General features: G+C 40.8%; 2 long non-coding RNA genes across 10 annotated transcripts in view; one reads left to right on the top strand and one right to left on the bottom strand.

Moving 5' to 3' along the window:
* LOC141919687 (uncharacterized) overlaps positions 1–14291 on the bottom strand; it is a 37308-nt gene extending 23017 nt beyond the window's left edge. For 2 of the 5 annotated variants that reach the window (XR_012622074.1, XR_012622072.1), the window contains exons 1-6: positions 14169–14291; positions 12768–12884; positions 9465–9539; positions 7056–7126; positions 4087–4313; positions 3891–3972 (exon numbers count right to left, since the gene is read on the bottom strand). This is a non-coding gene — a long non-coding RNA (uncharacterized LOC141919687). Of the gene's footprint in view, positions 1–3473; positions 4314–7055; positions 7127–9464; positions 9540–12767; positions 12888–14168 lie in introns of those variants that run through there. The other 3 variants (XR_012622075.1, XR_012622071.1, XR_012622073.1) reach the window with 3 other exon arrangements.
* Positions 1–21867, top strand: part of LOC141919686 (uncharacterized) — a 78790-nt gene that overhangs the window by 36541 nt on the left and 20382 nt on the right. For all 5 annotated transcript variants that reach the window (XR_012622066.1, XR_012622068.1, XR_012622067.1 and 2 more), the window contains one exon: positions 21631–21721. This is a non-coding gene — a long non-coding RNA (uncharacterized LOC141919686). The remainder of the gene's footprint in view (positions 1–21630; positions 21722–21867) is intronic.

The following is a 21867-nucleotide window of genomic DNA, read 5'->3' as shown; positions in this document are numbered from 1 at the left end:
TGAGAAGATAGAGTCTGTTCTTACTGCTGTGGAGAAGAGAAGAGAGGGATGCTTTCAGGACATTATGCCAGCAGCTATTGACTTTGGTTTGACAGCTGAGAAGGCCTCTGGAGCTAGCATTTTATCTGTTGGCTGCAACTCACTTCTCTCCCTTTTGTGTGGCCTCTAGTTGGAGCACCTTCTTTCTGCATTAAATATGATGTGACATTAGGCACAGCAGAATCCAACAGCTACACTGCAGTATTTGGTGGTATTCATTATTTGTATTGCCATAAATCTTGGGAGGCCTCACCCTGGACCATTTTTCATTATGCTGGGCCATGAATAAACACACAACAAAAAGTAGATGTGCTTGAATTCTACAGAAAGAGACAACAGAGAAATTATGTCAAGAGTACAAATGCAATGACACAGTACTACTGTGATACGCATTGGCATTAATATACCTGCAATATAACTGTTGTCTAGCTTCACAGTACATAAAACTTCAAAGAAGATATTTAAAGGAAAATAGTGAACAGTTCTGTTTATGAAGAAATCAACCAATACATGAGAGGCAGCTGAGAAGAGAATATCCAATGTGGTCTGAAAATCTGATGACTGAATGGATGGAAGCTGGCATCACATGTTGATCAAAATGAGAGTCAACCTCTTGATACTGAAGGAAAGGTATCAGGTAGAAGTAGTCTTGATAGCTTATCTTTATTGCTTTAAACTGAAGGACAAAATTCAAAATAACAAAGGAGTAAGTTTGGAAACTGATATTTACAGTAGAGTAGCACTTTTGACTAGATAACAAGCATGGCAAGACTGCATTTGTCAAGTCAAAAGAAAAAGTTTTTCTAATAAAGACATGATCCATGGAAAACAAGGATGAAAAATATAATCGTCTGACAGAGAAGATCGATCATCCTTAAAGAGTTGGAAAAAGATTCCCAAAACTCAGATTCAGCCTAGATTTGATGACTTAGAACAGATGACAGCATGATGGTGCCAACCACAGAGGATGCAGAGAGGTTTTGTGAGGGCCTCAACCTAAATATGAAAAAAGCTACTAACAAAAGACCAATAGTTGTAACTGGAAATAAAGAACTGAGGGCACTACTGAAGAAAATTTTCATGCATTAGATCTGCTTAGGAGTGGAAAGGAAGATGGGAAGAGGTATATGAAACACATAAAACATTGGTTTTTCTACAAGTACTGTAAAATGAGAAAATCCTTTCATGTCACATTTATTACTAAGTTATTACAGCTATCTATGCTACCACATTTTGACTTCCGAGGGTTGGAGAAAAACAATGTTCGTGATGTTATAATATGATGGTGCCTCATTTGACATAAACAAAAACATGCTACATCCAGCTTGAAGACAGAACAGTCATGATACAAGCCAAGCACAAACAGCAGCAGAGAAAAAGATCTCACAGCTTAAACTTCCAACTAACATGCTGAATGTTCAGGCACATTTCTTTGCTCTTCCTTCTTAGAACACAAAAACAGGGCTACCACCTTGGTTTGCCACTAAAGGAAACTTTCTGTAGCTGTAGTTTGGTATTCCAGCTCTTGAAGTATTCCCAAGCCCACACAATGGGTAGCTGTGTAGCAAATGCCCACTCCCTACATTCCACAACATCAACTCCTTCTCTTGTTATCTGCTTTCTTGCTGTTCTCCTAGTTTCAGTCATTTATGGCGTCACGGCATGGGTTCAACCAAAGAAACAATCAGATCAGGTGCTCAACAATGGGGGTTAGCAGCAGTGAGTAGTGAAGAGCTGGTTACAGCAGAAGACAATTCAGAATTCCTTTTCTTCCAAATAATATTTGTAGTACCCTACAACAGGCAGAATAGAGCTGTGCCCTGACATTATCTCCCTCAAAATACTGGGAAGCTGCCATGACAGGAGGGAGAAGCAGTCACACCTAGGTGACCTGCCTCTCAGTGGCAATGAGTGAAAAAACTGGATACATATGAAACATGCAGAGGATTCATTATATCCCACTCACTAGCTTGTCACTTTCCTCCCTTTTCTCCTCTGAAACTGGATCTGTTTTGAGGCACTTCTTTTGATCTGGTTCAGGGCGGGGCAGGCATGGAGGGCCGTGTTTGGCATTTTTTTTGCAATCACCTAATCTACCTCTCCTTTTCTTTCTTTTACCCAATTTAGTGCAAGTAAGAATAATTATGGCCAATAGGATTAAAAGGTGAAAACAGTAAACCATTAGGTCTAAATATCTGAAAAACAAAATACGCTGATCAAGATCTTTTTATGCAAAATGAAACATCCAATGTTCTCAGATCTTGATTTCATTTCACATTGAAAAATCTCATTTTCATTTTATATTGCAAAATGTCAAAAGAATCACTGTTAAGTTTTTAAACTAGAACTTGGAAAATTCCCATCCTGTACTGAACATAATGAAATTCTGTTTTAAGCTCTGTTGAAGATGATACATTTCAAAATCATTAAGTTCTGTGTTTGAAGAAGAAATTATGGCTTCTGCTTAGAACTAATTGTAGTTTAGCACACATAACCCATTGTCCTCTGTTCTTAGTTGTAACTGTCATCTTGAATCCCCAATTTATACAGGTACAACTAGTCAACGAGTCTTCTTCAAAGCCCATATACTCCCCTCCAACAGAAAAAAAGGAGAAAAACAGTTACTGAAAGTTTTAAACTTACATCTATCATATATTCCGTGTAACAAGAAATACCAGTAGCTATTCATTTAGTTCTCTTTTCAGGCATATTTTTGCCATCCATTTGCTGGGTTTTGGTTTCATTTGTTTTGTTGGGTTTTTTTTTTAAATTGGACTCTCTAGTCTGCTTTTGAACTGAGTTTATGATTTCTTCTTTGGTCTTGCTCTTTCTTGAAATTACTTTCATTTCATGCTGGTCTTGTGGCAAGCAAAAAAAAAAATCCTGTACTCCTTAATCTTTACTCACCAATTATTATCTGTGTCCTTGCTCCACAGGAAAGAACCTCTAATTGTCCTTAGACACAACTCCTCTAGACCTTTACAGCCCCTTAATAATTATTCACAAATTCATTAACATTTCCAGTTCTTCCATTTCTCAGATACTAAGCCCCCATTGAAAACATTCTTGTATTTGAATACCAGAAAGGAAATACAAGCATCATAAAAAATGGCATGAAGTTTATAATACCCCTTTTGTTATACAGGGAAAACACCTACATGTAGATTTTGCTCATTTGTATATAAAAATAGGAGTCATAGCAATGACTGTACCCATAGTTACAGGAAAAGAACTTCCTCCTTAATCCAAGCATAGGTATTTATAGTTATTTTGGGTGAATCTACTGACATATGATATTATTGATTAAGCACAAAGTACTTGGGTGTAATAAAATAGGTAGCTCCTGCTTAAGACTATAGGTAATCAGCATGCATGATCAAATTCACTCATAATGCCAGCTCAGTTTAGTTTAATTTAACCAAGTTACATTGACACAAGTGTAAGCGTATATTTATTAACATTTCAATGTTCAACTCAGCAAGACAATTATGTTAGTAAATCAGTTTGCAATATCTACACAAATATTGGCGGTATAAACAGTTTTTATAGATCTATAAATTTCAGAAAGATTATGGGTGAAAATACAGAGCAAATCAGAGACACTATTCTGAAAATAAAGAAAACAAATTAAAACTCCCTACCTAATAGCAGTACAGAAGGACTCCAGGTTCACATGGTGAATTACCCAAGAATAATGAAATCCTTAATGGATATATTGTATATATATTCTAAAAAGAACTGAAGTCAATTGACATGAGTCAAACCTCTCGATTCACCTTTTAATCATTATTAGTTTGTCAACATCAGTAAAGACTAACTATTGAAAAATTCAATCATTTCAATGTACTTACAGCTGAATTTTCTCATCATGTGACCAACTATCCACAAAGCCTCAGTGCCATTAAGAAGTTTTGAGGAATATATTATTTGGTACTGCCAAAAAAACATAATTAAAAGAATGCATGTAAATTATATTAATTTTCTAATTAGAAATGTTTTATGATTATTTCATGTCTAAAGTACATTTGGGGGAAAAGCAGGACTTACATTATCCCAAAAGGCAGGTTCCAGCACAATCAATGATACACTGATAGAATTCACAGTAAGGAGTCACAGTAGGGTCCTGATCTTGCAACTGAACTTTCACAAAAAGAACCCTGCACTATTGCAGAATCTCCTTAATTTCAATAGGGCCCTACCCACACATAATCAATTACAGAGTCCGCCTATGTGGGAGTAACAACAGCAAGAACAGGACCTGTTCCTCCACACACCTGCAAAAATATTGGGATAAAAAAAATTAAAATTAGTCACATGCAGCAAAACCTACTGATAGCCTGTTTTATTACAGCATTTAGCACATAATAAAGGAGTTCCATACATCTTTAAGTTGCATATTATTTATAGGAATTTTTAGCTCCTTCTTTAAAGAATGTTGGCTTACAATTGCTTATGGATTTTACATGCAGTGACAGCACATTATGGGAGCTTTTACTGATATACATTTGAAATATAATTTTTTAATTATTATTTTCTAAAAATTCATTATCCTAGTCTCTTTGGTCTATGATGCAAGGTGGTTTTTAGTTCTTAAGACTTCTTAAAATCTGTCCCACAATGTTGGGGACACACCATAGATCTGTAAATTTGGTGAGGTCTTCATGATCGTGGAAGTATCTGACCACATATAACAGCATCCAAGACCAAGGTCTTCAAAAATACATGATAAAAAGTAGTTTAGTATTAGGCATTTTTAGACTAAAAAGGGTCAGCTTTTTTTAAATGAAAAATCCTTGTGATAATCAACTATAATTAATTATTTGCTAAGTTTCTCTTAGTGAACACCATTTAAACACAGGAAGCACCAACATAATGTTGAACAAGAATATACCACCACTTTGCTGTTGACACAAAACTTAACATTCATAATTTGACCTTACTGCTCTTATTAAAAACACATCTATGTTGATCTTTATAATGAAAATATTATAAGTTATAAAGTTTTATATATTAGAAACCATTTAAAAACAGGTTAGCCATAGGTTCCATTAAGTAATATTTAACTGGTGACACTATGCAGGAGTACTGGTGATAAAGGTTAAAAGAACAACCAAATCTAGCAACCTGCAGAAGACATTTCTTTTTCACTTTAATAGAGATAGCATTAGCAAAACAATGGTATTTTTCTAAAAAAAAGCTGGGACCAAATGAAAGAATTTGAGAATCTAACAGAAGAACCAAAAGTTCCATGTAAATGGAATGCAGTCTTTTTTTTTTTTTTTTTTTTTAATGACCAGTTGTTCTCTTACTGCCTTTGATTTTGTGAAACAACAGACATGAAAATAAGCAGAAAATGGAGAACAGTGTTCCTGTCACCAGGTTGATGGTTTTCAACTGGGCAGGAGGACAAACAAAAAAATTTAAAATACACATTTCAGACTTCATGACAAATTTCAAGGTATTTGTCTTACAATATTGAATTGGAAGTGTTTCTTCTCATGTTACCACTTTTAAATTTTGTTTCACATGCAAGACTTTTAGGCTTCTGTTATTCTGAGAAATTCAACTGTTTCTAAAGAACACTGCTACAGTGCTAAGTTCTGTTTAAAAAGTGTTATAAGATATCTTGACCTCTGTCTAACATTACGCAGAAAATTTTAAAATATCAGACATCTGCCAAGGTAGTGCTGCCTACCTGAGCTGCAAAGTGAGTGAATCAGTATCTCTGGGCAAGTGTAATCTGGCCATTTCTCACTGACTGAGAAAAACAGGCATACCATACCTTTCAGGACAATCGTGGTGCCCATAATCATACAGCTACAGATTTAGCATTTCCCAAGTTGCAATGCAATGCGGTAACTTGATGCAGCTAGACCCTAATACTGTTTTCTGTCCCTGGGCCTAGCTCCACATCTTTCTTCACAAAGGAAGTTAATTGGAATACAATGCATGTTTCCTGCGCTGATCCAGGAGCGTAGGTTGTAGGATGGGTCAGGGACACATAGCTGCAGTCTAAATTACAGTCAGTTTCTGGGGAGAGCTGAAAACACAGTTTTACAATTTTGACAGCCTAAGGAATAGCTCAGAGCTGACATCCAAACAGTCAAAGAAATTAAATACTGAAGCTGTCTCAACAGTTCCTTTCTCTGACATGGACAGGAAAAATATGCATCTAATCCAGGTAGAGAAACTGCCATAAAATGGAATGATTCACAAGTGGTTTGGTAGACTAGAAGGCCTTGGCAAAACCAAGGTTTTTTTCATAACTAGCAGAAGTAATGAAGTCTAGTTACCTATCAGCGTGCTTGTACGTGCCACCAACACACTTGTGCAGTAATCCCAGCCTGACACTGCCCTGGCTGTTTTCCCATTCCCTTCTAAACAGATTTCCCTAAATTCCTGCAGAAAACATCAGCTTCTGACTTCTAGGAGAACAAGAGGCAGCTCACGCTGCGGCTAGGTCTGAGCTACAAATGCACTGACTGGCAGACCAACCAAGCATGCTGACTGGCAAGTCAACAGGTTGAACAAAACAGAAAATTTCTGAGTCGATGCTGCAGCTTTTTCTACCCCGGGGCACTAATTTGAGTCCTTTCTCTACTTCCAGCTGCTAAGTTTCACTCAAATTGTAGGAACTTGACTTTGTGACCTCTATCTCTATATCAAACGCAGCTGAAATTAAGCAGTGGATTCAAAAGTTATTAGGAGACAACACAATCCTATATATCTTGTTTTGTTCAGAAACTGGGCATGAAAACACTGTAGCATAATCACTGTGAAAATAACTAATGAATTTTATGTCACTTCTTGTTTTCATTCAGGAGTTACACCACTCAGCTATAACAGAACACAGATTTTCACATGGTGATAGCATAAATGAATCCAGAGAATGTAGAGACTGTTTCAATAAAACTGGCTTTGTTTTGCCACTGTGAACAGGGCCCTAAATATATGTCACTTCATAAAGGTGAAAATTTAACAGAAATAAGATTTTATATATAATTTTTTGAACTTACCAAGACTGTAGTTGACTGCCCTTCATGGAGACCCCTGCTTCTCTTCCAACTCCATGCTGTCTCTCCTAAGGCTTAAGAGAAGTTCAGTGATACATAGCTCAGTAAAAGAACAGTGGCATTAAGTCTAATGAATCCAGTCAGTATACCTGGATTTTTCTTTTGTGGGGTTTTTGGTTGGGTTTGGGTTTTTTTTAGAATAAGCACAGGGATTTTTAAAGAATCACCTTAAAATCCTGATCTTACTGCCTGGATTCAGAACCTGATGTACTGATTTAGGGAATAATTTTTAATAACATGCAAGTCCCAGTTCCCTTTTTTATAAATGGCATCCATAGTGCTCTGCTTACCCTTTCTAATGATCTAACAGTAAATTTTGACTTCTATGTTTCTCACCAAAAAGGCATAGTTGAAATCAGAGAGGTTTATTTATTGTTGGATTCCAGAAACTGATGAAAGAAGTAAAGAAATTGGAAAAGTATAATGACCTCTCCAAAACTCCAGTAAAAAGAAGAGAGACAAAGAACAGAGACAAAGAATAGTCGGTGCAGAAAAGTTAACAGAAAACTGGACATTAGAGGAAGGGTTAGCGGGAAACAATGGGTATAAGAAGAGTCAGGGAAGTGATTTAACCAATAAGGGGATTGAGTATTGAGCACACATTCAGATCTGAGCCCCAACTCCTTACCCTGCTAACATGCAGACTCACATTTTGGCGCTAGTCTGGATCCAGCCTATTGGTTAGCAGATACGCAGAGTCAAGCACAACATGCAAGGGACTAACTCTTCTCTCAAAAGCCATACTCATGCAATTACTGTGACTTAAGTACAAGATTAATTGTTTGATGAAGCAGAATGTAAGTAGTTAAGTGCTTAAAGTTAATTCAAGAATCAGGTCTCAAAAAGAAAACTAAAGAAAGAGTGGTTGAGAAAGAAAAAAGAAACAGATTGTTGAATCTGTATTAAAAATAAATGACCTCTAGGTTATATCTCAGTGCACTCTGCCTGAAAACTACTGCTTCTTTCTGGCTTAAGTATTAAATCTTATTTTTAATACATGAAATGGTAAATAACCCTGGCAAAGGTTAAATGAGTTCAGTGCTTGATAAGAGTACTAAAGTAATTCTTAAAAGAGGGTGTAGTTCAGTTATTGGTATAAAGGGCTCGCCATCTCTCCTGCCTATTTAAATGCACTTGCACTTCCAAACCCAATTGGGTAAATAGCTGGGAGAGGGTTAATATCCCGTATTCCAATCCCTATGGTAGCAACCATAGAGATAGGAGAAAAATGTGGAAATCATAAGCTGATAGTAGGGTTCTGTCCCTTTTACTCCTTAGTCTACAATACAATTATTAAAGGAAAACAGAAATTGAGCCACTTTTTGACATACCAAAAAATGGGCATCTCTCAGCATCCTGTGAACTTCTGATCATTGTGATCTGTCTCCTGAACTCTGGATCATTCTGTGCATCATTATTTTAAGCTGTCACCTATCTAAATGACCAGGGAACCAATATCAACACTCAACAACTATATTCTTACACACACAAACCCCTTGCTACCAATATTCCATCCTTTATCCTCAGCTGTAAAAAAGGAAACTCCCTGTCTTTAAGATGTATGGTTAATAAATCTATACATATAAGAATCATTACTTAATGAAAGTAGGGCACTAGAGTAAGATTAAAGACCTGATTAAGGCAGTGAGTTAGAGGTAGGATTCGTTCCTCTATAGATTCAGTCACCTTTTCATAAAATGGTTAAATAAAATAATGTTTTGTTCTTCTCGGGAGAATTATGAGCATTGCTAAAATTTTATAAATGTTTTGATTTCAAAATTTCCCAGAAATTGGGAAACTAGAGAAGCAAATGAACAACTTACATCAAGCTGTCTTGAGAGAAATAAATTGAACGGCATAAAAGCAAACAAATTAGTACAAGCTAAAGCATTTCCAGATCCCCCACTCCTGCGTTCATTTCAGTAGCATTTCATTTAAATGCGGGCATACACGTCTGCAAAGTTTAAGCTTCAATCTTTCAAATGATTCCACGTATCTGAACTTCACTCCTCTAAGTAGTGCTACTGATAAAACTACTCATGTGAACAGAGTTAAGCACATGCACAGGTCTAAGGTTAAAGCAAGTAACAAAGAAATTAGCTAATGAATTCAGTGTATCACTAACAATTATTTTTGAAAAGTCAAGGACAGCTAAGAAAATAGCAAAGCTTGAGAAATTAACATCTGAAATACTGGGGGAGGGGGAGAAATTAGGTTATGGTCCCAGCAATTACCCTACAAAAATCTAACTTCAATACCTATTAAGTAACAGAATCAATGCTAGGAAGAAAAAAAAAAATAGAGCATCCCCTCAATAACTTAATAGTCATGACAACCACACTGTTTTCTCACCATTTGAGGAGTCCTCTTCAGTTCAAGGCTGAAGTTCATGGGTGCTGTGGAGAAGATCACTTGGCAACTGCTCTGCTGTAATCAATCCATGAATAAAGAACGGGCTTCAGTTTTCACAGATACCAAGCCAGCACTTTTCACAACCGTTAAATCCACAAAAATATTAAAACATTTAGAAGTTACAGTTAGGCTGTTTTAGAAAAACTTTACCACAGAACCTAAGTTTAATAACAAATCTTTCCTAAATCCTCAGGGATATGTTCATTATTATGACTCAGGCCTATAGCTATGTTAGAGTCAGTATTATAAGATCTGAATGAAATATGGTAAATCCAACCTTTCAACTACACCATTAGTCTTTGTGCTACATTCAGCATTTTAGAGGCTGAAAAAAAAATTAAATTGAAAGTAGGCTATTGAAAAATTAGGAGGTAGTCTACAGTAAAGAAAAAAAAATATTAAGGTTTTTTTTTTTTAATCTGGAAGTTTATAGGACATCTAATAAAGTAGTTGCAAGTCCTAAGCCAGCACATACTTCTTCTAGTCCTCACTGCCTACAGAACCACCCCTAGATCAGGTCTATACTGGCAAATTCAGAACTCTCTTTTCACTGTACAATAGTAAATGCTGTCCAGTTCTTTCTAGATTACAACCTCTGCCATTGCTAGCAGACTGAAACTGCAAAAGTAATGAATTCCAAATCCTATATTTGTCAGGATAAATCAGAGACTGAATGGCCACAGAAGCAAGTAGAAAACTCATACGTGAAAGAGGACGTTCAACTACAGTTACTAGGTTATTAAACTGAAACTTTAAACTTCAACTAATATCAAATTTACAGAAGAGGTCTGAAGGGAGGCTTAGATGAATCTGTAACAGGGATCTAGAAGGCTGGACAAGCATCAGGGGCCAGGCAGGGCTCAAATTAGGAAAATAAATAGAAAAAAAAAAAAGGAATTCCCACTGGCTGGATGTCCATGTGCCACCCAAACACAGAACACCAAAATAATATGTAGATGTGCAAATATTGAAAAGATTATTATAATTACTACATGTGGGTGTATCTTGGTGCCCTCCAACTGGTCTAACTTAACGTAGGAACTGGACCAGATGAAGGTACCCAGGCAAGCCAAAGAATCTAACTCAAAAGTTACAGAGTAATGACACAATGCCAGTTTTCATTACAACAAATTCCTCTAATCCTCATAGTTGTAAAATAAATCTTAGAAACACATAGCAAGGTAATTTGTAAAGTAATGTGTGCCTGAGTCAGAAGACAGCCTCCAGCTTTCTAATCATCTCTGACTAGCTATGAGCTCCTGTGCCATTCTGGCAGAGAAGTACTTCGCTTTGGTTTTGCCATCTCTCAACTGGACCTAGGCAATTCAGTATATCCAAGCACGAAGTCTGCCACATATAAGAAACTCCAAGTACAGGAAGCTGGGGGGATGTCATCTCAGCAATGTGGATTATTCTAAGTCCCTCTCTTTCCCTCTATACCGATTTTCTCTAGAATTTTAAATTACAAATTCAGGGTCTCAAGATCCTCCAGGGCCTAAATGCAGGATTCCTAAAGAAATGCCTACTAGCGTCTCCAGACTGGATCCAGTTGCCAGCCGTTTCCCTCTTCTGACATAAGAGAACTTGTGCAACAAGGGGGAAAAAGCTACCAGTTCTAGAGACAGAACTTTCTCGGGGCTGGTGCAAGTCTGTGGAATGAATGTGCCTAGCAGCTAAGGGCCATCAGAAACCTAACTGCATTTTGCTTGAAGAACAAAACACATTACTTTGACCTTGCCTCACTAACATAAATACATAACACGTATAAGGAAGAAAAGACAGATAAAATAAACTGAAAACATTCAACTGCACATGCTCCTTCCCCTGGCAACAAGAGAACAGATAATATGACAAATGCTGGCCATGTCACTTATTACAGTATGAGGAGATTCTCTGACAGTATAATGACACTCTCTGAGGAGAAGAATCTATAACAGAAGACAGGCACTACTAGAAGGTGTTCAGGTAGTGCTATAATGAGAACTGTGTGAGGAAGGGAGTCCATTATGGAAACTGCAGCTTAACCTCATATTTGCTACCACAGCAGATAAGACTTCCATCATTCTGACGAGCCCAAGTTGTTTGGAATGGAAACCTGATCTAAAGAATTGACATCACTTTTAGCGAGGCTCAAAATCCCTTTCTCTCCCTTCTGTCCTCAGCTGTGTTCCTGCTGTGACTTTTTGGCTTCACTAGTCACTGAGGAAACAAACTGATGATCTTCTCCCAGATGCTACAGTCAGAGAATGCAATACCCACCTCGTATTACATGGATTTTTAGACTACAGCAATTGCCTTTCTCACTTGTTCTGATACTCACTTAAATATTCACCCATTCTGATCCTTAAATTACTATAATTGTGCATTATTTAACTTAAGAGATATGAATGGAAGATGTAAATCAAGACTACTACATTAGGTTTATGTTTCGTGCAGTCCTAAGTAATAGTGAGAATAATGACAGTGTAATATCACTATTAGCTTCTTAAGTCCAAAATACAAAAGCACAATAATGAAGAGAACTACTCAGTGTGCTTACACATAATAATATACATTTCAGTCTGTACAGGACCAGGGCCTATATGTACATTAAGTACGGAATCTGAGAGCAAACGTTAGATACTAGGGGATGTAAAAATTTAACTTTCATTAAAAATCTTAATGAAGCCTTTGGAATGACATCTGAAAGGACAATGGTGTGATTCATATAAGAGAATACCATGTCCTGTTAAACAGAATGACATGCTATCTTCTATATCTTATTCTTATATTATGGTTCGAAAAATGGGTGAAAAATAATAACTAGAATTATTTTAGGGCAAAACTATACATAATCTAAGTACGGAGAAGTGGTATGAGCAACATCATAATTTTATATTTTTCTTTACTGTTTTCATTGCTATTTCTACTGCAAAGTCCTCTTTTCACAGGCACATAACCTTCAGAAAAAAAATTAGAAGACATTTACTATCATTCTTTTCAGTTGAAAGGCACACTTTTTGAAAATTTCACTCATGGTAATGTTGTTAAAATAAGGGCAAAAATGTAAATACACTGCAAATCATTTATATTTCCTCCTTTTTAACAGAAAGGTTTTACGAACTGAAGTTTTTTCATCTGGCTAATTTTCACCGAGAGCTTGGATTAAAAAATTAAGAATCAGCTTCTTTAGCAATACCAAACTTCAAATCGGAGGAAAACATAGTAACATAAATGAATAATGTTAGCTATGTGATTACTTACATGTTGCCTTGCACTACTTTTTCGCTAAGGAACTCCAGAATTACGTATTTTCTGAGTAGCAGCAGTTTTCGTAGCCATGATGGTCTAAGCTTTTTGAGCCCAAAAGCTTGCTGTTTTCTACTGTGTCAGTTGGTTAAAAAAAAAAAAAAAAAGAGAGAGAGAGAAATTACCTCTCCCTTCAAAACTTGCTCTGCTTATATTTTTGTCAGTGCAGCTCTAGAAGGGAGCAGTGGAATCATGAGGAGCATTAGGCCCTGAGCCTGCTAACGTTCGCCTTGCAAGCAGTCCAACTGAGTTTAAGAGGACTTGCTCACAGACGTGAAGGGAAGATTTTGAAAGTCGGTGGGAACAGAGCTCCCAAACTCTCATTATGTACTTCTGAAAATCTTCCCCAAAGTCATGGGAACAACAGCTTGCAGGTCTGAGGCCTCTGCTTCTGACTGCTTTCCTTTCCCTTTTTAAAAGCGACTCAGACAAAAAAAAGCACTGAAGTCAAAAATCCCGAGGAGCCGCTGGCAGTGATGCGTTGGGTCTCTCTACAAAGGCAGGGGTCCGCGCAGCCCGAGGAGAGCTCACAGGAAAGAAACCTTCAGCAGTCAAAAGTCAAGTGCAGACTAGTGGTTCGGGCGGCACTGTAGCCTGCCTTCCCTCCCTGGCTTTCAGCAGCCCGCAACCTCCATCTCGGTTTCCCCATCTGTGGAACGGGGATAGGAGCACTAACCCAACTATCAGGTACCTTATGATCAGTCACAACTTGGGGCGGTGCGGCGTGAAAATGAAAGTTCGCGTTTTCCCCTGAGCATTGCGAGCAGCCGAGGCGGGAGCGCTCTCAGAGTTGAACCTCGCTCCGTCAAGTTCCTCGGAGAGATATTTTTTTTCAAATGACCAGCGTACGGCACTCCGGGCCGCGCTCTGCCCTGAGATGCGCCCACACGGCACCGCTCCGCTTCGCTCCGCCACAGGCTGTTCGCAAGCCCGGGCGGGGGCGGGGAGGGGGGGGCGGTGTGGGGGGGTCGCCGGGCCGCTGCCGCCGCGGCGGGCGGGAGCCGGGCCGCTGCCGCCGCCGAGCCGGTGCGGCGGAGCGCGTGAGGCGGCGGGAGGGGGAGGGGGAGCGGCGGCTGCCAGGGCGGGATCGGGCCCGCGGGCAGCCTCCGCGCGCTGTGGGCAAGCGCCGAGCGCTTCAAACCCTCCGGCCGCGGCGGGGTGCGCGGCTTGGGGCGGGGGGAGCTGCAACCTGAGCGCTGCGGGAGCCGCGGGGGTCCTCGGGGGGGGGGGGGGGGGGGGGGAGGCGCTCTTCATATTTTCCTCAGGTCCTCCGGCGCACATCCCCCTCCCCCCGCCAGCTTCCTTCCCCTACCTTCCCCAAACGCGCTGCCCCCCCGCCCCCCCCCGCGCCTTTACCTTGACAAGTCCGCGGGGCCGGCGGAGGTCTCGCTCCCCCTCTCTCTCTCTCTCCCCACACACATCTCTAACGCGCCACCTCTCCCCCACGGACCGGGACTCCGGGTGACATTTCTCTCTCCCTCTCTCTCTCTCTCTCCCCCCCCTCCTCCTCCTCCTCCTCCCCCCCTCCCCATTAGTGGCGGTTGGGTTGCTGGCGCGGGAGCGCGCGCTAGCGGGGAGGGCGTGGAGCGCGCGCTGGCCGCGAGCGGAGGGGGGGGCGGGGGGGGAGGGGCGGCATTGACAGCGAGCGCCGTGTCCGTAGCGCTGCTTCAGCCCGAGCGGCGCTCCCCCCGCGCGCGCCCCCCCTCCCTTCCCGGCATGCCCCAGGGCAGCGGGGCTGGCTCTAACGAATTTGAATGAAGAGCCCTGCTCTTTCGGCGCCATTTTCGAGTGATGCCCGATCGCATCGCTGCCGCGGGGGAGCCGCGGCTCCCGGGGCCGCCCGCCGCCGCGTCGGCTGCCGCCGAAAGTCGCCTCCCTCCCCCGCCGTCCCCCCTCCTCTCCCCTTCGCCGCCGCTTCCACCGCCGTGCTTCGGAGCGGGTGCCGCCACCGGCATAGGCGGTAAGAGCCGGAGGGGACCGGGCGCGGCTGGGGCAGAGGGAGCTGGGCGGGCGGGGGAAGCCCGTCTTCGGAAAACGGGGGCAACCTGTGCCTCGCCGCCGCCCGCCGCTGGGAAAAGTCGCCTGAGGAACCCGGCGGGCAGCGGGCGGGAGGCTCCCGGAGGCGGCGGCAGGTCTCGCCGCTGGCTCCTGGGCGGATCTGTCACTCGCTTCCCTCAGCCTCAGCGGGCGGGAGCGGCTGCCTCCTCCGGCAGGTAACCCCGCTTCCCCGGGGCGGCGGCGGGCAGCATCTCGCCCGGGCGGGGATCCCGGGAGCCCCGCTTCCACCCCCGGCGGCCCGCCCCGGGGAGAGCGGCGCGGAGGCGGGCGGGGGGCGCTCGGGGCGGGCGGGAGGCGCGGGACAGCCGGAGCGGAGGGTCGCGCCGCGGCCCCGGTGTGCGCCCCGCTCTCCGGTGATATGACATGACAGGCTTTCCTCTGATTCCCCCCCCGCGCCTTACCACCCCCACCCCCCCCCGCGGATCCCTCCCTCCCGCCTTCTCCCCCGCCTCTCTGCCGTGGAAATTTCGGGGCAGCGCTCGGGACACGGCGGTTCCTGCTTCCCGGCGCTGCAGCAGCAGCAGCCAGGATGACTTCCCCACTTACATGCACATCTCCCTTTCTCTTCCCCCCCCCCCCCCCCGCCTCCTCCTTCCTCTCTCCCCGTGTTTTCGTAACCCGGATTAATGCCCCTTCGCTCGTTCTCTTCCCCACCCCCCCCCCCCCACCCCCCCAAAATAAGAGGACAATCTTCGCTTTTTTTTCTTCCGTTTGTTTCCTTTCCATGTTAGCAGATTAACTTCTCCGTTCAAGCGCTTTCTCCACCTCCCACTTAAGCGCTTAATTTCCCGTGTCACGATATAGGAGCCGCCTTTAGCAGAAACCTGGGTGACGGTTATGCTGCCACATGCTATCACATTTATCATCTCTGTCCCTTTGGGTATTAACGAAGGACCAAAGTGCTGTTCATCGCGTATTGCACAGGGTTATTTCCCCCCCCCCGCCCCCCCCCAGCGTTAAAACGCGAGTTTCCTTCCTGAACTAGAGGGGGGAAATATAATCCGAGGCCATTTGAATCGTGCCAGCTATTTGTAGGTGTTTTTCCTCCCGTCCCACACACCCCAAAAACGAGTAAATACCCTCCCCATAGATAGCCCAGCCTAATACTGTGATCAGAGCTGGCCATTCACCTCCTCTTCTCCGCCTACAAAATTCTCTGTCTCTGTCACCCGGGTCGCTATTTGTCATTGGCTTAGCTATTTTTTGGTGGCTGTTTCTATGTCATTTCTCGGTGGCCAGCAGCTCTCGGTCTCTCGTAGCTGTACAAGCGCGATCGTGCTTATTGTGATAGGCGCCGAAATCGCTCTCGCAGTCTATCTGCTGAGCGATTCCCCCGCCGCACACACATAATATGTGACACGGTGCCTTTTCCTCCACGACGCCGTTTAACCCTTTCGGGGCTGGTTGTGGCGTGGGCGCTCGCGTTTCGGAGTTGCGCACACACACACAAGACATCTTTTTGTTGCGGCAGCTCCTGGGTGGGAGCGCAGGCAGGGATAACACGGAGCAGCGGGGTAGGGAGCTCCATAGCAGCGCGGTAAGCTCAGGCGCTGGCAGGCCAGCGGGCTCCTTCCCAGCTACAATTTCTAGCGTTACTTTTTATTCCTCTTCCTACTTCCCTCTGCACTTTCGGCCGCCCGACCGTTTGGGTTTTGGGGGGGTTTGGGTTTTTTCGGTTGGGTTTTTTTTTTGTGGTGTTTTTGGTTTGTTTTTTTTTTTTTTTTTTTTTTTTTTCCGGGGGCAGGAAGGCGTATGGATATTTTCCCCGATGCCGTGTGATCGGCGGGCGCTCGGGGCTGCCGTCGAGCTGGCGGGCGCGCAGGATGCGCAGCGAATGCAGCATCGGGCCCCCGTTAAGGCGCCCGTTCAGCAGAGACTGGACCGGCTGCTGCCCCCCCTGGTTGCCTGCGAGGACGCGGTGCTGGGGCTGGGAGGTTGGACCGGGTCACAGCCTTTCCCCGCTCCCCTACCCCCCCACCCCCCCCCCTCCGCACATCCCTCCGCGGCGTTCAAAGCCAGAACCGGCCGCCTTGCGCTTAAGCACCCTCGCCACCGAAAATAACGAGTTAACCGACGAACGTAGGAGGGACGTAGAGAAGAGTTGGGGTGCAGAAGTGCTGTACAAAAGATTTCTGTGTACATGGCTGAGAGCGTGTAGTCTTAAAGTGAAATGCAAAACTTAGCGTTTCCAGCATGGCAACTGGATTGTGATTCAAGGTATTTTCTGTGTAACGCAGAAATACAATAGTTCAAGGAGGTTTTTCTGACTCGAATCCTTAGTTTCCCTCGGTTCCTTTAATCCAGTACACAAATTACACTTTTTCAGTCCTTTTTTCCTGGGAATAGCTGCTTCGTTTGTCTCTCCAATTTATACCTTTATGCCCCGATAGCTAGAAAATGCAGTTTAACCTCTGAAATTGCGATACTAGTAAGATCCTATTGAAATTTAGCACTTATTTCTTTAGATTCGCATCATTACTTTCAGAGTGTTTTCAGAAACGTTTTTAACAGTCAGTATGGGAATGTGCACAAAGCTGTTTCATTGTAGTTGTGTATACTTCGAAATATCAGGATTTGAAGAGATTTACACTATTCAACAGTGGAAATGCACTCACAGACACTGACTTTCACTTTCAAGGAAATAACTGTCCTGACTCATAGCTAATTTAGAAAAAAAAAATTCTATAATTCAGTATCGTACAGGTGCGTATGCATTTTTTTCCCCACTGTTCGACAGTCATGTTCAACAGTATGCAATTAATACCTATTTTTTATTTTAATTAAAATCTGCACTTGGCATATATTTGACTACATAAAACAACTGTTCTTTTCAGCTTTTTTATTTCTCAGCTGCACCATTCCCATATTTTACAATTACATAAAGGTGGGTGTGGCTAAAATGAAAGCAGTGAGCAGTCTAATATCAATATATAGCGTATGTTAAGTAGCTTTTCCTTTCTTATATTTGATGTACTCCTTATTTTGGGGGAGAAATCATGTAGCTTAAATAGACCCTTGTAGAACTGCTTGCATTTTTCACCTTAGTTAAAATGTCAAACATTAACTGGGATTACTTGGCCCTGGAAAAGTTACATTCAGAGGAAATATCAAATGAACTTAAAGATCTAAACATATATTTATATTATATGGATAAGTGAAAGTTAAAGTTCTATGCTTAATAGAATATTGCTTAGGTATACCATGTGGCATAGTGTGCGTGGGGTTTTTTAAATTTTTTTTTAAATTTGTTTCTTTTGAGTCTAATCCTTTATCCTTTATCTTGATTCTTACGAAAAGCATCCAAATAAGCTTCAGTTGCATTTTTTTTTTTTTTAAGCCCACTAAGTTGTTCTGAAAGTTTCCCAAAGGTTCCCTTTCATTTTAGAGATACATATCTACTGAAGCTTGGAGTAACTCTGAGGTTTTTAATTTTCAGAAATAACAGTAATTTGGAAGTGTGACTGTATACCTGAGTGATTTTTTCATGTGTTAGAGTAGTATTACATAGGAGGCTTATTGTAGTAACATTTTAAAGGCAGACTATATATACGATAACAAGGTATCATGGGGTTCTTTTTCTGTTTGGTTGGTTGGTTGGTTTTTTTTTGCTTAGCTTCTGAAATTCTGAACTTCTTACTATTCCATCCAAAATGTAATGTCATGGAAGAAATTTTGCTGCTAAATTGTAGTCTTTATTTCCTTAATTCTGTAGTGAGGTACAACTGGAACTACAACACACACTACCTGTCTCTGTACACCCTGCCTGTGAACACTGTAGGGAAGGTGCACATCTCATCCATCTTGAATGTCAAAAGCCATCTTAACAGGTGTATCAATGCTTTTCTGTAACTTTTACATATATACAAGCACATGACCTTTCTTTACATAAAAAGTACCCACATAACAGTTAGCATTTCTTTTATAGGACCTTACTGGGTTTTGTTATTTGCATTGGGAAGCAATTCACTACTGAATATATAAGGGAGAACTGAGAAGCTTATCACTATATTCTACAAATATGCTGCAGGTATTCTGTTTGTAGATACAGTCATCCACCCACACCCAAAGGCCCATTGCAAGTCATTCCAGTAATTTACATTAATTGCACACTGTCAAAGGTAGAGCGCATCTTGGACTAGTTTTGACTGTCTGTGAAAGAAATGGGGAATGAAATTGTAGGCTTTTGTGCATAAACAGAAAAATATTTTTATGATAAAATTTTTAAAACTAAAAATAACTTTATGTACACCAATAAGTGTTCTCCACAGATTTTTTTTCTTTTTTCTTTACACATATATATATATATATATAATTACAAGTTCTAAACACTTAACACCTAATACTGGAACCCAATCTCAAAAATTATGATCTTTTCTATTATCAGTAATACTTGAAAAACTTTGTTTGAACAGGCTGCCCAAATTACTTTTGTATATAGTCCTTTGTGACTCTTCTCACAGCCATCTATTTTAAGTAGAACTAGTAATGTATTTTAAAGATAGAAAAAAAAAAAATGTATGCCCCACAAATACAAAGGGGATATCAGACAGAGTGGAGATGTGCAGCCACAGATTTCCAGTAACTTTTTTTTACTTAGTGAAAATGTTGCTGTGCAATTTTATTTTTGTTTTGTGCGTTATTGGCAGGAGTTACATAGAATTTTTAGGTAACTGATGTGTTAATACATAACAAGCTTGATAAGTTAGGTTTCAAAAGAAATCTCTTTATTGAAAAATACCTTAATTTTGGATACTGGACAATTTCAGGAATGGTTAGAATGAGAGCTAGGTATAAAAATTTCTGCCCATGTTTAATAGGGTGTAAGGCAATGTCTGTACTGATTATTTTTTTTAACCCTTCCGTGTAAGTTTTTAAAACAGTGCCAATTCTAATAAAGAAACTTTGGGCTCTATCTATTCACTAGGCAGCTGATAGTACCACAGTTGAGAAATAGTTTTGATCTTAGCTTCGTATGTTGTGTGTGAACTCAAGCAGGATTGCATGAATATTAGAGGAGGGTAGCAGAACTTGATCTCTTGTGCAGCTAACACTTAAAGTTTGGCAATTTTTTACTTTAATATTTGCATCTGATAATATTTTAGTGTATCATTTTAAAAATTAGGTTCTCTTTACAGAGAATGCTGAGTTTTATAACTTTTATATAACTCTTAACACTTTTCCATATCTCGGTAATGAACAGTTGCTAGTGTATAAGGATGACCTCACACACACACACATTTATTACCACATACAGTAGAAAATGTAAATTATGTGCATTTAGCTTTTATTTTGTTAAGTTTCCCACAATGTCTTCTAAAACTGAACACAATATTCTTATATTGCTCAAAACTGAGACATTTCAGTGACCGTTATTAATGCCTAAAGGAAATCACTGTTAGAAATAGGACCCCCCCACCCCGTGACTATTTAGTTTGTTTTCAGACGCTGCAATGAGTGTATCCACAGTAAATAGATTATTAATAAACTTTTCAACATTGAATCTAGTTGCAACTAATTAGTTTATTTATCATGAACTAAAATTCACTTGAAGAATTTGTCTGAGAAAAAGATAATTACACATCGAATAAGGCTTAAGCTTGTATTTTCATTTTAAATGGTTTAGTGTAAGTCCAGTTTCAGTATTATCTTTAAGTATGTTAAATCTCAATATAAGTGGGGGGGGGGGGGATTTTCAGAAGAACTTTTGTGTTTCTGGTTTAAGAACAGAAACTGGTTTTAGAAAGGTGAAATAGATGATGTGTGGAATACATGAAAATAAAGACAAATTCCTTTTTCTTGCTAAAGCAGGGTGCTGCTTATAGTTCCATATCTGTGAGGGGGCTTTTAGTATTTTCTGGAATACACTTAAAGTATACAGAACAAACTTATGGAAATATTTGTAAACAGGTGACCTGATCTAGGCATCTGCCACTCATTTATTAGGCATAGGATGTGTCTTGTCATGGTATCTACAGTGGAAAAGTCAAAATAAAGTCAAAATAAATTTAAGAATTTGGCTGTGTGAATGCATTGTTTCCTCCAGTAGATATTTGACTATAGTTACTACCACCATGAAGTTATACTTTGTTCTTACCTATCATGGCTAATTACTCTCATGGCTTTTTTTTAAAGTTTTAAGATTTTATTTAATCTCTCAGAGTGTATTATATGACTGTAATATTTCCATTATATGTTTTAAAGTAGCTAATATTTTTAGGTTACATTTTAATAAAGGCAATAATGGTACTGCCTTGAAGAGCAAAAAAAAAAAAAAATTAAAGCTCCTTAAAGAAAAACACTAGAAGTTAAATACTTAACACTCAGTAGCATATTTTAGTAAATATGACAGTAGTAATCACACATCTGTTAAGTAGTTTATACTTACCTGTTCGCTTGTTTGAGGGTGGAGGGAGAGACTGGGGCGGGGGGGGGAGGGAGAACAGCACCCCCATACCCCCCCCCCCCCCCCCCTTTTTTTTTCTTCCTCTTACTTTCATCTTAAAATGCTGCGGGAAGAATGAAAGCAGAAACATGCTAATCTGATTTGTTTCAGGAGTCTTCTGATAATAAAGAGGCATATCACAGGTGTTCCTAATCAAGTCAGTTTGGTTAAAAAAAAAAAAAGTATTTTTAAAATTAGGATTTCCTGTAACATAGACAATGCGAGGGTCAAGCCGATGACCTACATCTATGTTTGGGGATCAACCATGAAACTGTGGATGTTGGAAATATGTTATAATACATGACATTTTTATTGCAGGTTTCGACCTTTCAATAGAGAGCTGATTTTGGAGAACAGCTTACTCCTGTGATTGAAAAACTCTCTGGAAGGTTGATGGAGCATGAGCATGGTATATATTGTATTAACATTTCTCTTATTACATATGTTCTTTATTTTAAAAAATTTATACTACCGTATACATATAATACCGTATGCTCAGATTATTCAAAATAGGCCAGTTCTGCTGGGTTTGTTCAAGATTTTTTTATTTGTTAA

Source organism: Strix aluco, chromosome 2, assembly GCF_031877795.1.
Source record: "Strix aluco isolate bStrAlu1 chromosome 2, bStrAlu1.hap1, whole genome shotgun sequence".
In the NCBI taxonomy this organism is placed as follows: Eukaryota; Metazoa; Chordata; class Aves; order Strigiformes; family Strigidae; genus Strix; species Strix aluco.
The sequence above is the reverse complement of the archived record's forward strand: the minus strand, read 5'-3'. Positions and strand labels throughout refer to the sequence as shown.